This window comes from Eublepharis macularius, chromosome 6 (assembly GCF_028583425.1).
Source record: "Eublepharis macularius isolate TG4126 chromosome 6, MPM_Emac_v1.0, whole genome shotgun sequence".
NCBI lineage: Eukaryota > Metazoa > Chordata > Lepidosauria > Squamata > Eublepharidae > Eublepharis > Eublepharis macularius.
This window is the reverse complement of record NC_072795.1, coordinates 65,427,852-65,442,035: the sequence shown is the minus strand read 5'-3', so window position 1 is coordinate 65,442,035 and position 14,184 is coordinate 65,427,852.

Here is a 14,184-nt window from a genome sequence, read left to right as displayed (position 1 = left end):
ACAAGTGACCTGCAGTGCAGCTTTGGTTCCTTCTTCATTGCAGTGACTTAAGCACAGGACCAACCTGCAGCAGTTATGTATGGGGCACTAATCTGGTTTGTGGATTGGGACAGAGTGCAAGCTTACTCCAGCAAGTGAGAGACATTAAAAGGATTAGACTGAAGAACAAGACTTTCAGGAGGAGGAAAAACACTCCGCTAAACAAATAAATAAGCCACAGCACCCATTATCTCCCCCTAAGTCCCATTACCTGCTTACCCTTCCTCTCATCCACCACTTTCAAGGCAAACTAAGCCATTTGGGGAAACTGGGGTGGCACAAACACCTATTCCTAACCACTAAAGTGCCCCCAAACAGAGCAATTTCCCCTCTGTTGATAGCTGAAGCCAAGCCCAAACAACAGAGCAGGTCAGAGGAGGGGGGGGAAGAGACCCTGGGAGGGTTCAGGACAGGAGCAGCGCACCTTCTGTTTGAGAGGTAACTTTATCTACTCTGCAAACTGATAAGGCCAAAACTTGCAGCCTCACTAACTTCTGGAGCACTGGAAACGGGAGAGGGTGAAGGAGTGGGAATAGCTTCTGTGTAATTTTGCATTTGGTGGGAACTAACCCTCACATCCAATATATATTCAGTATAATACTGTATCTTTATCTGAACCTCAATTATTCACACATACCCTCGCAGTTATACAAATCTACTTATCTCTTCCATATACCTCTTTGCCACTTAACACACTGTAAACAGCACTCCCCTCCCTCCAAATCCAATTACCCAAATGCTTTGGGTAGCCTCAAGGCTATTTGAATAAATTAGCCACTACTGAATTTGAGATTGAATTTTTTTTCATGTATTCTCATTTTCAAAGGAAAAGTCTTTGGGAAGTGAGCAAGTTCTCAGTTACTTACAAAGCCCCTCCTCCAGAGTAGTTGCCATGCAGACAATTTACAAAGATCAAGAGAAACCGAAGTTGTTTTAATATAAATCCTCATAAAGTGAATTCAGAGCAATGACCCCAGTATCCTGTCTCCAGTGTGGTATTCATTCCTGATGCTTCTGAGAAAAGCCACAAGGCCATCAGTCCCATCTCCTATCTGTTGCTCTTTGAGATTCCCAAGACACTTTGAATCCCAGTTAAAAATGGGATCATAAATTTTCAAACTAACTCCCAACAGGGATGTTGTAAGAAGAGAACATGTATGTGTTTTTAAAAAAGCAATGTAACTTCAGCCTCCTAGCTTTCTGTTTTCAATTTATATCAAGATGAGGTTTTAACCAATTGCCTATCTAGGAGCAGCAGGAAATCAGAGCATCAGTAATAATCAGAAACTAGTAGAAGAAAATAGTAAGTAGTAAAAGACTAGTAGCTTCACCAGTAGGCAGGCACAGCTTGTGAGTTGGTTTCAGTACTTCCCTGGATATAGTGAAGCAGCCTCCCTTGTCTACAGTCTCTCATACCTTCCACTGTGCAAAATGGTGTTTCGTTTGCTTGAAAAATCCACATCTTCTACCAGATAAAGACACAGCCACCAATGCATACTGGGTAAAAGTATGGTGCTTAGAAGGAGCCAGATTATCAGCATTAGTGGCATTTCATGTTGTACCAAGCTTCTCTTAGCATACGGAGTCAGAATTCAAAGTCAAAATAACTATGACATGAATTGTAGGCTGACTTACTTTCTTGCATGCAGAGCAAATGTTCTGTACTTGCTACTTTGGAACACAGAGGGAATCAATCACATCTACAGTGCAAGGATATTGTACAGAAACAGGTTTTTAAAGTTTTTCGTCTTTCTAGTTTTCCAATAAGCCTTTAAAAAAAATAGATACTTCAAGTAATGGATGGATCTGTGCACCAGGCTTTTTACAAAAGGTAAGGGAGAGGGGGGGGGGGACCACAAGCAATGAGTATGAGAAGATCACCTGCTGCCACTTGGGCACCTGTTTTTGAAGCTCTTCTGCAGAATTCAAGAAATGTTCCTCTTGTAACTAACTCTGGAAGTTCATACTGGAAAATCTTCATCTATCCTTTGAAAACAAAACCTCTGCAGCCATTGCAAAGCCATTATTCCAAAGAGAAAATACTCTACTAGGATGTGTTTAGTAGTGATGTAACATATTAACTGGAAATTAAATCAGAGCCAAGAGAAGATTTAAAGGGACCTGCACAACACACATGACAGTGATTTGAATTTGCATTTCTGCTAAGAGTTCTTTTCACTCAATATCTTGATCCAATTCCTGAACCTTTCATGCTTGAGATCCACTCAGCTGCTCACAGGAAATTCTTTTTAAAAGGAAAAGGAAAAAAAACTTGGGTGGTTTCGTTCTGAAGACTCCTTCTCCACTGCTAGCTTTATATCCAAGCAGACTTCAGTTGCAGATTCTCTATGAAAAATATCACACACACACATTGCTGTGGGTTCACTGCACAAACCTGATGCCAAAATTTCTAAAGAACTCCCTCAGCTCCTACATATTCTGCAATCCTATGCATGCAGACTAATGAGTAAGTTCTATTTAACACAATAGGACTTACTTCAGACTAAGGATTCATAGACCTGGGCTGAAGAACACCTAAAGAAAAGTGAACTTTTTAGCAATCCTTAACATTTCTGAACTCCCATTAAATCCACTTCTGGGCAGATTTCCTTTAATGTTCAGAAAGACAGGAAGATGGGGCAAAATTGGTCCTCAGCTTTAAACATGGCTTCTGCAGCCAAGGATGGTCTCTCTCATTAAGAAAGGCAGGAGATACTGCACTGACGAATGATGATGAATACACATTGGATATGTTTCTCTCTCACTGTTTTTAAAAAGAAAAGGCTATTCTACCTTTCATGAGGGCATGCATCATTGAACATTAAGGCAGCATGGGAGAGGATACTCATGAAAAAGCAAGTAAGAGCATGTCACCTTTGTCCATATATTCTCACCAAGGTGTTCCTGTGTATGTGAGTGTGTATCCATGCATCTCTCCACCTACCGGTCATAGATCAGGCGTGGGGCCCTTTGCAACTGTATAGTAAACATAAATATAGAGGGGTCAGAAGGAGGACCAGGAAGAAGGGCTCTTGCTCTCTTCAGAGATGCCCCAGCTCTTTAGAGAAATTATCTAGTTAAGAATGTTTTCAGTCCCAGACTCAGGCAGAAGAGGGGACTGAGTGACAGCTGCTAATTCAGTGTAAATGGCTAGTGATTGCTCAGAACTCCCCACCCAACACACACCTTATCTTATCAAAGCCCATAATTACAATTGCTGTTTTGTTTTCTCAAATCAGCAGTCATCGCTTTCTGCCACCAAAACAGCTCCTGTCAGCCAGAGTTCTGAATGACAGACTAAAGAATCTCTCTTACACACACACACCTCTGTCAAACACTCTCACTCCCACACCAAGCTTTGGCCAAGGGGAGTATTATATACTTCACAGTTTTTTTGTTTTCTTTCTCCAAATATCAAATATAGTCCACGTTAGCTTCCTAATCTTCGTTAGTGAATGAAATATTCTATCATTCTGAATCTAACAAAAAGGCTCTGGTTCAGATCTTTTAGGCAAACCTTAATTTTTCAGCCTTTTTTGCCCTCCTGCCTGCAATATGGGGAGAAGATCATTAGCCTTCCTTACAGATCTGTGAAGATTACCTTGAGAATGTACGTGAAATACTCTGGCCACTTGAGACGAATTAGAAGTATTATTCTTTTTTGAAACTTTTTATTTTCCCATAAAATCATAGCCCATTAAAGTACATGCAGTGTGGCAGTAATTTGCCACCACTGATATATGTGCTTTGTTTCATCGGTATACTATTAACAAGCACCGATTTTCTCTGAAACCATTACATATTTGTCTATTCTACTGGGGCATTGCAGTCATGAAATTAACACATTTTCCAATATACTTTATTCTGCAATTATGGGGAATTTATACCCCCCCCTCCAATTTATGACAAACAGATTATTTATTCTGGGGTGTGTGTGTGTGTGTGTGTGTGTGTATTGTGGTAGACAGTGCTGTCAAATTATAACTAACTTACAACAACTCCTGCAGGGATTTTCAAGGCAAGAGACTAACAGAGGTGGTTTGCCATTGCCTGCCTCTGCAACCCTGGTTTTCTTTGGAGGTCTCCAATCCAATTACTAACCAAGACTGACTTTGTTTAGCTTCTGAGATCTGACAAGATCAGTCTTGCCTGGGCTATCCAAGTCAGAGTGTGCATGCATGCGTGTGTGCGCATGCACACACACACGTACTTTAATTACAACTGTGTTAAAGATGAATTATACTCGTTGTTTAACAATATCTATAAACTTCTGAAAGCAAGTTTAACTGACTCATATACCATATATCTGAGACATATACAGGCAGTCAGGAGGAGTGCATATATCCTGTTCAGACAGTACCTAGAAGACCTGCAGAGTTAATAGAAATATTCAAATATGTGGTGCATGCATAGTTTAAAAGATGGAGACCATCCCATCATCTTCCTACTGTCTTTGATCTTTTTTAGCCTCTACAATTACTCTTTAAAAAAAGGTTGCCAAATATTTGAATTCTCCTTTTCCTGTATTTTGAATTGAAATCTAACATGCAAGGATTAAATCACTAATTCTAGTTCATCTCCATACCATAAATACATGCTAAAATTTACCTGCTATTTTTTTGCATATCAGTTACAGCATAGGAAAAGGGCCAATCAGAACACTGACAGTAACACCCTGTTAAATCAGTTTCATTTCTGTCCCCAACCAAATAGCTGATTTGTCAAATCTCCTAAGAAGCATTAGAAATCCAGATTATTGGAAAATGAAGATAGAAGTAAGAAGAGTGCTGTTTCTAATACACTGACTACATAATTAAGAAATAAGCCTAGAAGCAAAAGCTATGCTAAATTATCTTTTTACTCTTAGCTTCTTGTGTAGAGTGTTCATCCTTACTATTTTCTGTATTTTTAAAGTGTTGACACACATCATAGAATTGCTCTTGTAATTTGGAGGAGATGCAAGTTCTTGTATTCCTCATACTTTGGTGTTTTCCTTCTGGCACCTCTCAAGTCTCTGAAGTCTAACAGTCTAGTCTGAACCACTTAAAATTTTGAGGGTTTGATGGTACAAATGCCCATGGCACCTCCTCTTCCCTTGGTGCTATTTTTAGGCCTTTAGGCCACCTTACTTGTGTGGCTGCTCAGGACAAAGCACCAAGTCCCAGTTTCTATAAACTCATAAGAAGAATGTTTGATCAATCAGAACCAAGTTTCCTAAAGTGACCAGTCAGATTGTTCCATTTTTTAAATTGGACTGTTTATGTTCTTTGCAACCTGATGTTGCACTGTTAGCCTTCTTGAGTCCAGGAGGCAAGGTAAGATGTAAAAGTTTTAATTGAAGGAATAATGCAAGGGCATGAAGCAACCACCCTCTCTAGCTGTTTCGCTCATAGTGTACTGCCTTTGAACATGAAGGTGAATGTAGCCATCCTGAGTAATAATAGCCATTGATAGATGGATTCACCATGAATTTGATTGATCCCCCTTTTAAAGCCAGTAGCCACTTCCATAGTTTGTCTATTCTAAACCTATTTCTGGTTAGTTTCACTGGGTGATCTCAAATTCTACTACTATGAAAAAGGAAAGAGGAAAAAATCTCTATTCAGTTTCTGCACCACATATGCGATTTTTATAAATCTCACCTGTGTCTTTCTTTACTAATCCCCAAATCCTTCAACTTTTCTTCATAGGGAAGGTGTTCATTTGATCATTTTGGTTCCCCTTTTCTGCACTTTTTCTCTAGCTCTACTATATCATTTTGGAAATCAGGTAACCAGAATTTACATAATATTCCAAATGTGCCTACTCCATACTTTCAAGTAAAAACATGATATTGGCTCTTATTTTCAGTCCTTCTTCAATAACTCCTACCATGGAATTTGTATTTTTAACCTCTGTTGCATACTAAGTTGATGTTTTCATTCACCTTCAAGTCTCTTTCTTGCTTAGTCACTGCCTTCTGGTTCAAACTATATCAGTATACACTGTGAAGTTATTTTTTATCACCAGTGAAATTCATTCTATAACCTAAGATACTTTAGTAGGGAAAAGGATCATTTTGCAAACATGTCTAAGAACTAAAGTTCCTAAAGCAATCCCGGCTCTAGTGCTTTCAGCACTAGAGATCTACAGTGTTGTACTAACATCTCTGGCCTTGGTTTTAGTTTTTCTGCAACAATTAATGCCACCTTCTGGTTTCTCCATATTTCTTGCATACATTCAGGCATGCATGCATTATGTAGTGTCATGTTCAGTTTTATTTACATGTATTTTATTTACATTATTTATAGTCTGCCTTTCGCCCTGATACTCAAGGGAGATTAAATAGTGTAAATCACATAAAATGAACAAGTTGGGGCATCCAGTAAACAGCGCAATAGGGTTTGGATTGCAGAAACCTGAAGACAATCAGAAATCTGAAACAGAGCCATATCAAATCTGAAACATAAGCATTTAAACTTGACGTGTTAAATGATGCAGAAATTACATAGTAGGAGCATACTTACAACAGCAGTCAGTACAGAGTAGTGTATTGTTCAGTCCCTATTTCTTTACCAAAGCATCTTTCTGAACCATTTTGTTACAGCACAGACTTATTACCTGTATAAAAAACCCTCTTGAATAATTCCGTTTTGCACAGTTTGTGGAAAGCCAAGAAAGTGGGAACCTTCTTAACTTCTTCAGGCAGGCCATTTCATAAGATGGGAGCCTCACCAGAGAATACACATGTGCAGACAGTTGTTGATTTTGCCTATTTGCAGTTTGTACTCTGTATAAGAAGTTCCCAGCATCATGTGCTGACGGAGAGCCGTCAAGTCGTAGCCAACTTATGGTGACCCCTGCTGGGGTTTCAAGGCAAAGAGCCTAACAGAGGCGGTTTGCCATTGCCTGCTGCTGCAGTCCCAGTCTTCCCTGGTGGTCTCCTATCCAATTACTAACCAAGGCTGACACTGCTTAGCGTCCGAGATCTGACGAGATTGGGCTTGCCTGGGCTATCCAGGTCAGAGCTCCCAGCATCCTATATGATCTCAATTCACATTAGTTATCGTAAGTGATCACTGATTTGTTGAAGGCTCTTTAAAGTTCCACAGAAAGGCAACTCGATAAAAACATTAGGCTCAAAGAAAACAAATACTCATAGTAAGCCTGCAGGTTTCCTTACCTTTTACATGTTTCCTGTCCTTTTAACAGCTACAGGGCAAGCAGCATTTGGCGGTACTGCCTTAGGTACAGATATACCCTTTACTGAATGAACTTCTACTTATTATGGAGTGGTTTAGGAACAGAAAACTTGCAACATAAAAAAGCTAGCAAGCCTAATTCATAGGACCAATTCTAAGCAGGTCTACTCAAAAGGAAATCACATTGAGTTCAATAGGATTTTCGTGCCAGCTAATTCCTCTCCAGTTCCAGCTGCCAATCTACCATCAGGCTATGCTGGGGAGGAGAGAGAACACTTCAGTTCTTGTCTGAAAGAGTGCCTGGGACACTCTCACAAACAGGGATGGCTCCCATGGACACGCTGTTTCTCCTCTTACTTGAATTGCTCAGTAATGATTGGAAGGAAATACTGCCAATACTGCCTTATGGGGTCTTTTTAAATGAAATCTTTAAGAAATTAAACTTCTTCACACAAATACACACACAGGGAGGCTTATGGGAGGCTTATGGTAACCTGCTAAACCACTCTTGCTGTTAATACAAGCTATGTCCACAAGGTGGCACTCCTATCACTCTGAAGGCTTCTCCAAAATGACAAAACCACAACATGAAACAATATTAATTTGCTGGCTTGTCGGAACATGTTCCACAATGCAAACTCAACTGATAATCAAATCTCTTCTTATTCCTTCTAGAGTACGTTAATCCCTAATCAGTTTGTATACATTTGTTCTTTTAATTTCATTTTCTTTTTGCATTTTCTCTTTTCTCAGACTTGTGTCTTATAATATACATAACTTTATTTATAACTTGACTCAAGCTTTCTGTCTGCAGGCCTCAAGATTGACTTTTTAAAAAAAACCACCCTGTGTTTTGGGGTGCTTGTTCCAGCTAGAATTCATCTGTTAAAAATTAACCTTCATAATGATTACATAATAATAAATCTCCTCTGAAACTAAAATGAATATTCCTGACAAATAGTCAATTTCTTATGTTCATGTAGAACTACTAGGTTAGAAGGACAGGGCAACAATGGAGCAAAGAACAACAAATGAATAGGGTTGGGGGAGATGATCACACTGATCTAGCAAAGGAAATTTCCTTACTGGACTGCAACCACAATTCCAGAGGTAAAGAATCTACAGCAATTCCTTTCTACATGGCACATTCGCAACTATCAGAATGTATATTTCCATTTGCTCTCAACTCAATTTTCTAATGTAACACTTTGCCACATGCAACTCTGTCTGGACAGGGGCTATATACAGATATATTTGAGTATACCTGTACCTTGAAGACCCAGCTTAGTCAGAAGTTGAGAAAAAAATGGGACTGAGAATAAAACTGCTAGTGTTGTAATACTTTTTATATTATTTCTTTAAGATGCTTTAGGATACTTTTTAAATGACTTTTTTAAAAAAAAGTTCAAAGTGGTTCACAAAATACAATACACCTCTGCTCTAAAACCATAATGACCACAAAAAAGCACAGAGGTCCCCCTAGAAACACCATAATAATAATAATAATAATAATAATAATAATAATAATAATAATAGATTTATATACCACCCTTTAAGACAACTTAACACCCACTCAGAGCAGTTTACAAAGTATGTCATTATTATCTCCACAATAATCCACCCACCTCTCCCCTGTCAGGTGGGTGGGGCTGAGAGAGCTCATCCTAGAAGCTGTGACTGACCCAAGGTCACCCAGCTGGCTTCAAGCGGAGGAGTGGGGAGTCAAACCTGATTCTCCAGATTAGAGTCCCGCACTCTTAACTACTACACCAAACTAACATGACATTAGTGGAAGACCATGCTAAAACAATTCTGCTTTGCATATTCTCTAGAACTCTTACAGAGATGGTACAGCCCTCACTTCACCGGGTAGCCTATTTCACCACAAGGTGGCTACCTGAGAAAAAAGCCCTGTGCAAGCAAATGATCCTAACTTCCTTCAACAAAGGGATGGATGAGTCTCATTCTCTACCAAGGTCCTATTGGAGATGAGGGAACGGCAACAAGCCAAGACTGGGTCCACCTGGAGCTGACCCTCTCTTTAAGGCACTAGATAACAAGAGTCTGGCGGCAAGGAGCTGTCCAGGGCTAGTGTGGAGCTGTTGGACCAGCAAAGGCTAAAGTTCTATATAGGGGAGCTGATCATCCCATCCCCTTCTTCTAGCCAGAGGCAGGTCCTGAATCTTGCAAAGCTCTAAAGTGATGCTTTCTTCCTGCAGTAGCAAAATAGCAAAGAGTCCAGTAGCACCTTTAAGACTAACCAACTTTATGGTAGCATAAGCTTTTGAGAGCCACAGCTCTCTTCGTCAGATGCATCTGATCTTAAAGGTGCTACTGGATTCTTTGCTGTTTTGCTACTGCAGACTAACACAGCTAACTCCTCTGGATCTATGTTCCTGCATGAGGTAAGACTGCAGGATGCCTCGAGCTGCCAAACATGGGATCCTTCACCTGATCCAGGCTTTAGCCCTGGCTCCCTGCCTTCTTAGTTGTTGGGATCCTAGGGGAGGTAGATAGGCCCACCCAGGGTCTCTTCTTCTGCTCGTTTCTTTGGCTTTTGAATGGGACCCTGCTGTGGTATAGAAGAAAGGGGGTCTTCCCTCCAGGCTCTGGGGAGCAGAGAGCCTTGAGTGTAGTGAGGACCTTGAAGCCTCAGCCCTTGAGGACTCTTCCTCTCGGACTGAAGATGGGCCAGGGCATATCCTGACAGGAAAGCAAACCCAGGTAGGAGGACAGAAGCGATCGTCTGGACGCATATGGGAAGAGATGGTCTTCTGGTAAATCATCCCAGGCTGTAAAAGGCTTTAACGGTCAAAACCAGCACCTTGAACAGAACTCCGAAAGAAATCAGCAGCCACTGTAACTGATATGATAAAGCTGCAAGATGGCTCGTCCATCTGGTTCCTGTTAAGAGCCCAAAAGCTACAATTTACACTGGCTGCAGTTTCTGAATTGTCTTCAAGGGCAGCCTTGTAAAAAGCAATTCGCAGTAATCTAATCCTGGGGCTACAGAAGTGTGGATTCGTTTACATAGATCAGATTATTGCAAGAAGGGACACAATTTGAGCCAGTAGTTGAAAAAAGGGACTCTTGGCAACAGCACTCACTTGCTTATTTAACTACATATTAATTTTAAGATGTGGCCATATTCATAATATTGTGTGAAGTTCTGGTTGTATCATCTCAAAAGAGTATATCATGGAAGTGGAAAAGGTAAAAGATAATAAAAGAAAGATCACAGTTTGGGACATTTTTCCATGTGAGGTCTCTCCTATACCATTAGCCCTGATGGCTAAATGGAACTTCCACCTTCAGAGGCAGTATATCATGAATCGTAATTGTTTGTGGGCAACAGCAGAGAAGAGTTTTTGCCTTCATGTTCTGCTGGTGGGTGCCCTGGAAGCATCTGGCTGGCCAATGTAAGAACGAGAATGCTGGTGGACCTCTGATCTGATCTTGCAGAGCTCGTATGTTAGCTCCCATACACAGTATTTCTTCCTCTAACATTTCCCAGCAGCAAGATCCCAGCATATAGTAAAACATCTCATTTTCAGCCATGGAAATGCACAACTTTGCACTTTGCAATACTGAATGACACCTCGTTTCTTGCATGTCAGCCCACAATGACAACCAAGGCATCCTGGCTATGTTTCTAGTCATTCTCTGTATTGACAACCCTTTTCAGCTCTGCATCATCAGCAACTTATATATGTAGATTACGTGTCTGAAGATACTTAAATGTGTCTAGCTAGGAAATTCATCATTCAGCACAAGGTGCTTTCTTCCCTCTCACTTATGGCATGCTCATCTTGTCCCTTCCTCTGCTGCCAATGTAAAATGAATTTCAGATAATCCAGAGCAAACATGTTTATCATCTAGTCAACTCATCTTTGAGAGTGTTCAAATGCTCTTTCTGGTCCCCAAAAACCTATAGAACATGCACCTCATGAAGTAAGCTTTGGTGTACTGTGTTCTCATGAATATTTTGTAAGCCACCTCGGAGACTATTTGGTCAGAGGGCAGTCTATGAGCAAGCAAAATAAATAGGCTTTTGCTTATGAACGCTCATGTTGCAATTAATCAGTCTTTGAAGTACTATTTACCATTTTCTTTATAGAACGTTTTATCCCTTTTGCTCTTTGTTCACAATTTAGAAAAAAAGATTGTCTTTTCAGCTTAATGTACCATGGAGTCCAGGCTCAGTTTCTTCATACAACATAATTAAGTAGAAATGCTTTCACTGGACTGAAGCACTTCAGGCTGCTGGTAGCAGGTGTGTGTTTGAATACTCTCCTGTGAAAGATATTCCCTGTGCATAGAAAGGCAACAAGTGAGGGAGAAAGATGCAATCTAGCCTTCTTCCTGATCTATTAACTTTCACAAGGGAAAATTTAAACATGTAACTACCACATCCGTGCACTACAGTCCATGAAAATAATTGCCTCCAGATTCTTCTGTATGTAGAAACTGGTTCTCAGGACTGCTTCTCATACTACAATTTCCCTGAATGTATGTACTTTACATCTAAATCTCCTTCCCTATAGTATATAGATATGGTTGCTTAGCCATAACTCCAGTTGTCACACATGCATATTACAGTGGGGTAGCATGGTCAGAAATGACCAAAGGGAACAACCATCCTCAGTTTTTAAACTGAAGATGTGGTCCTGATAGACTTTCTTCCTAGATGCAGGTGCAATATTAATTATATTCTACTATTAAGCAGGTTCAGGTAGCCGGCTCAAGGTTGACTCAGCCTTCCATCCTTCCAAGGTCGGTAAAATGAGTACCCAGTGGGAGTAAAGTGTAGATGACTGGGGAAGGCAACGGCAAACCACCCCATAACAAAAGTCTACCAAGAAAACGTTGTGATGCGACGTCCCCCCCATGGGTCAGTAATGACTTGGTGCTTGCACAGGGGACTACCTTTACCTTTACCTTTTTTTACTATTAACAACTAGGATCTATAGACTCAGCTGTATAATATTTTTGACTGTTTTTGCTTGGATAGCATCATATCCCCACATCACACACCAAAATCAAATCTTGCAAATATTTTCCCAACTCTGATTTTATTTTTATTAATGAATCAACATCCCTTCTGATTTTGATCCATTATCAGTGATGATGGTACTCGTCTTTAGGGCAGTTGAAGGGGTGATCTATCTTTCGTGGGTTGCTCCCAGCAGTCAGATGTTTATAGACGATCCGAGTCAGACTTTGCATGATGCTCTGGGTTCACATCTCAGAACATCAAACAGGCTTATTTATCATGCCTTACTTCCTTTAATCCTTTCAAAGCTCTGTTAATATTGTACTGAATATATATATATTATAAAACCAAGAAGTTAAGCTGGAGTTACACATAATTATTTCAATTTCTAACTTGATCTGTTGAAAGGACCTGCTGGAAGAGGTCACAATATTGAAAGAGACCAAGGTGAATTAAAACAGTCATGTCCACAGACACCTCTGGTAACTTCCTATCCCTTTTCTCCTTGCCACTTCTGCTGCTGAACGAGGAACTCAGGAAGCAGCAGGAGCAGAGACTGATCATTGAGCCCATCTCCTGAGCTGCCAAAATCAGACCAGTTCAAATACTGCCTGAATCAATATCAAAACATGTTCATATGTTCATTCATACTACTTCCAAGATAAAAAGCAAGACAACTGTGGAAACTGCAGGGAAGGAGTCACCTGGCCCAGAGACTGAATCCGTAAGCTAAACCCTTCAGGGAAATGGGTGGCCATTTTGATGCTACATCATTGCTTACCTCTCCTTCCCGTCCAACCACAGACCCCTCTCACAAAAATCCAGGGGGTGTGTGAGATCTCCAGGCAGATTTACCTCTACATTTTAGGCCACTTGGAGATGCAGTGGGATTTGGCCTATGAAAACAACCATCTCAGAGTTCACAGCACAGGCAGAGCCCCCTTCCCCCATCTCAACCCTGAGATCTTATATTAATGCAGTCTTTTAGTGACAACACCAACTTTGCTACAGATGAGTGGCTCCAGTTTGCCCCAGGCAAGACTGTGGGATGCAATTAACACCTCTTCTCTCCCAGGCTCAGAGACCTCCCAAACCCAGCCTTCCAGGACACTGTTCCATGGGAATGACCTTGCTGTTTACACCCACAGCACAAACCTGGCCTAGGGGCAGCAGCAACCATCCATGGGAGCAACTCTCTTACGCTCTTTGATGATTAGAGGCAGAATGTAGAAGCCATGTCTCCCAGGTAAGGAGCCAACCCAATGAAACGGCAGACCTGCCTCTATCCCTTTCTTCACCCAGTTCTGTATTGGATGTCAGCCTTTTCCCAGCATGAATAAAGCATTACACACAGGGCTTAGGGCACAGCAGTGCTAGCAAAACCATTTCCTACAAGCTGTTTCCCCTCCTTTTTTCCTTTGTTTTCATTTGCCATCTTAAAAACACATGTACAGTCCCGCTGGAATATAGTGGCAAACATGTATTTTTCTGACATGAGGCTCACGCAAGCATCTGGCAAAGCAGAAGCTTGACTGCCATCTCTTTCTTCGGTGGTGGGGCAATATATTGGGATTCTTTTGCAGTTGCCATAGAGTTGATTTGCACTTGCTTTTTGTAGCACAATCCCAGAAAAATGATATTGCACCTGCTGGCTGGGGGGGGGGGGAAATGGGGGAAATTGAAATTTCTAGGCCATCATCAGCTAATCTTCCAAGAGGCATGATGGTACATCTAAACTGGAGATGGGAGGCAATGATTTGGCATTAGCTGCATTTTACATTTAAGAAATTATTACTCTCCACATTGTTTTAGCTTCTTGTGTATGTTAAATGGTCCATCTCCTCAAAGGCACACAATTGTGACTATGCAACATTAACAGGTACCATCCTAGTTGTGTGTGGATGTGCGACCTTTAGTATTTAGGGTTGCCAACTTCCAGATGGGACCTGAAGTTCTTCCAGAATTACACCT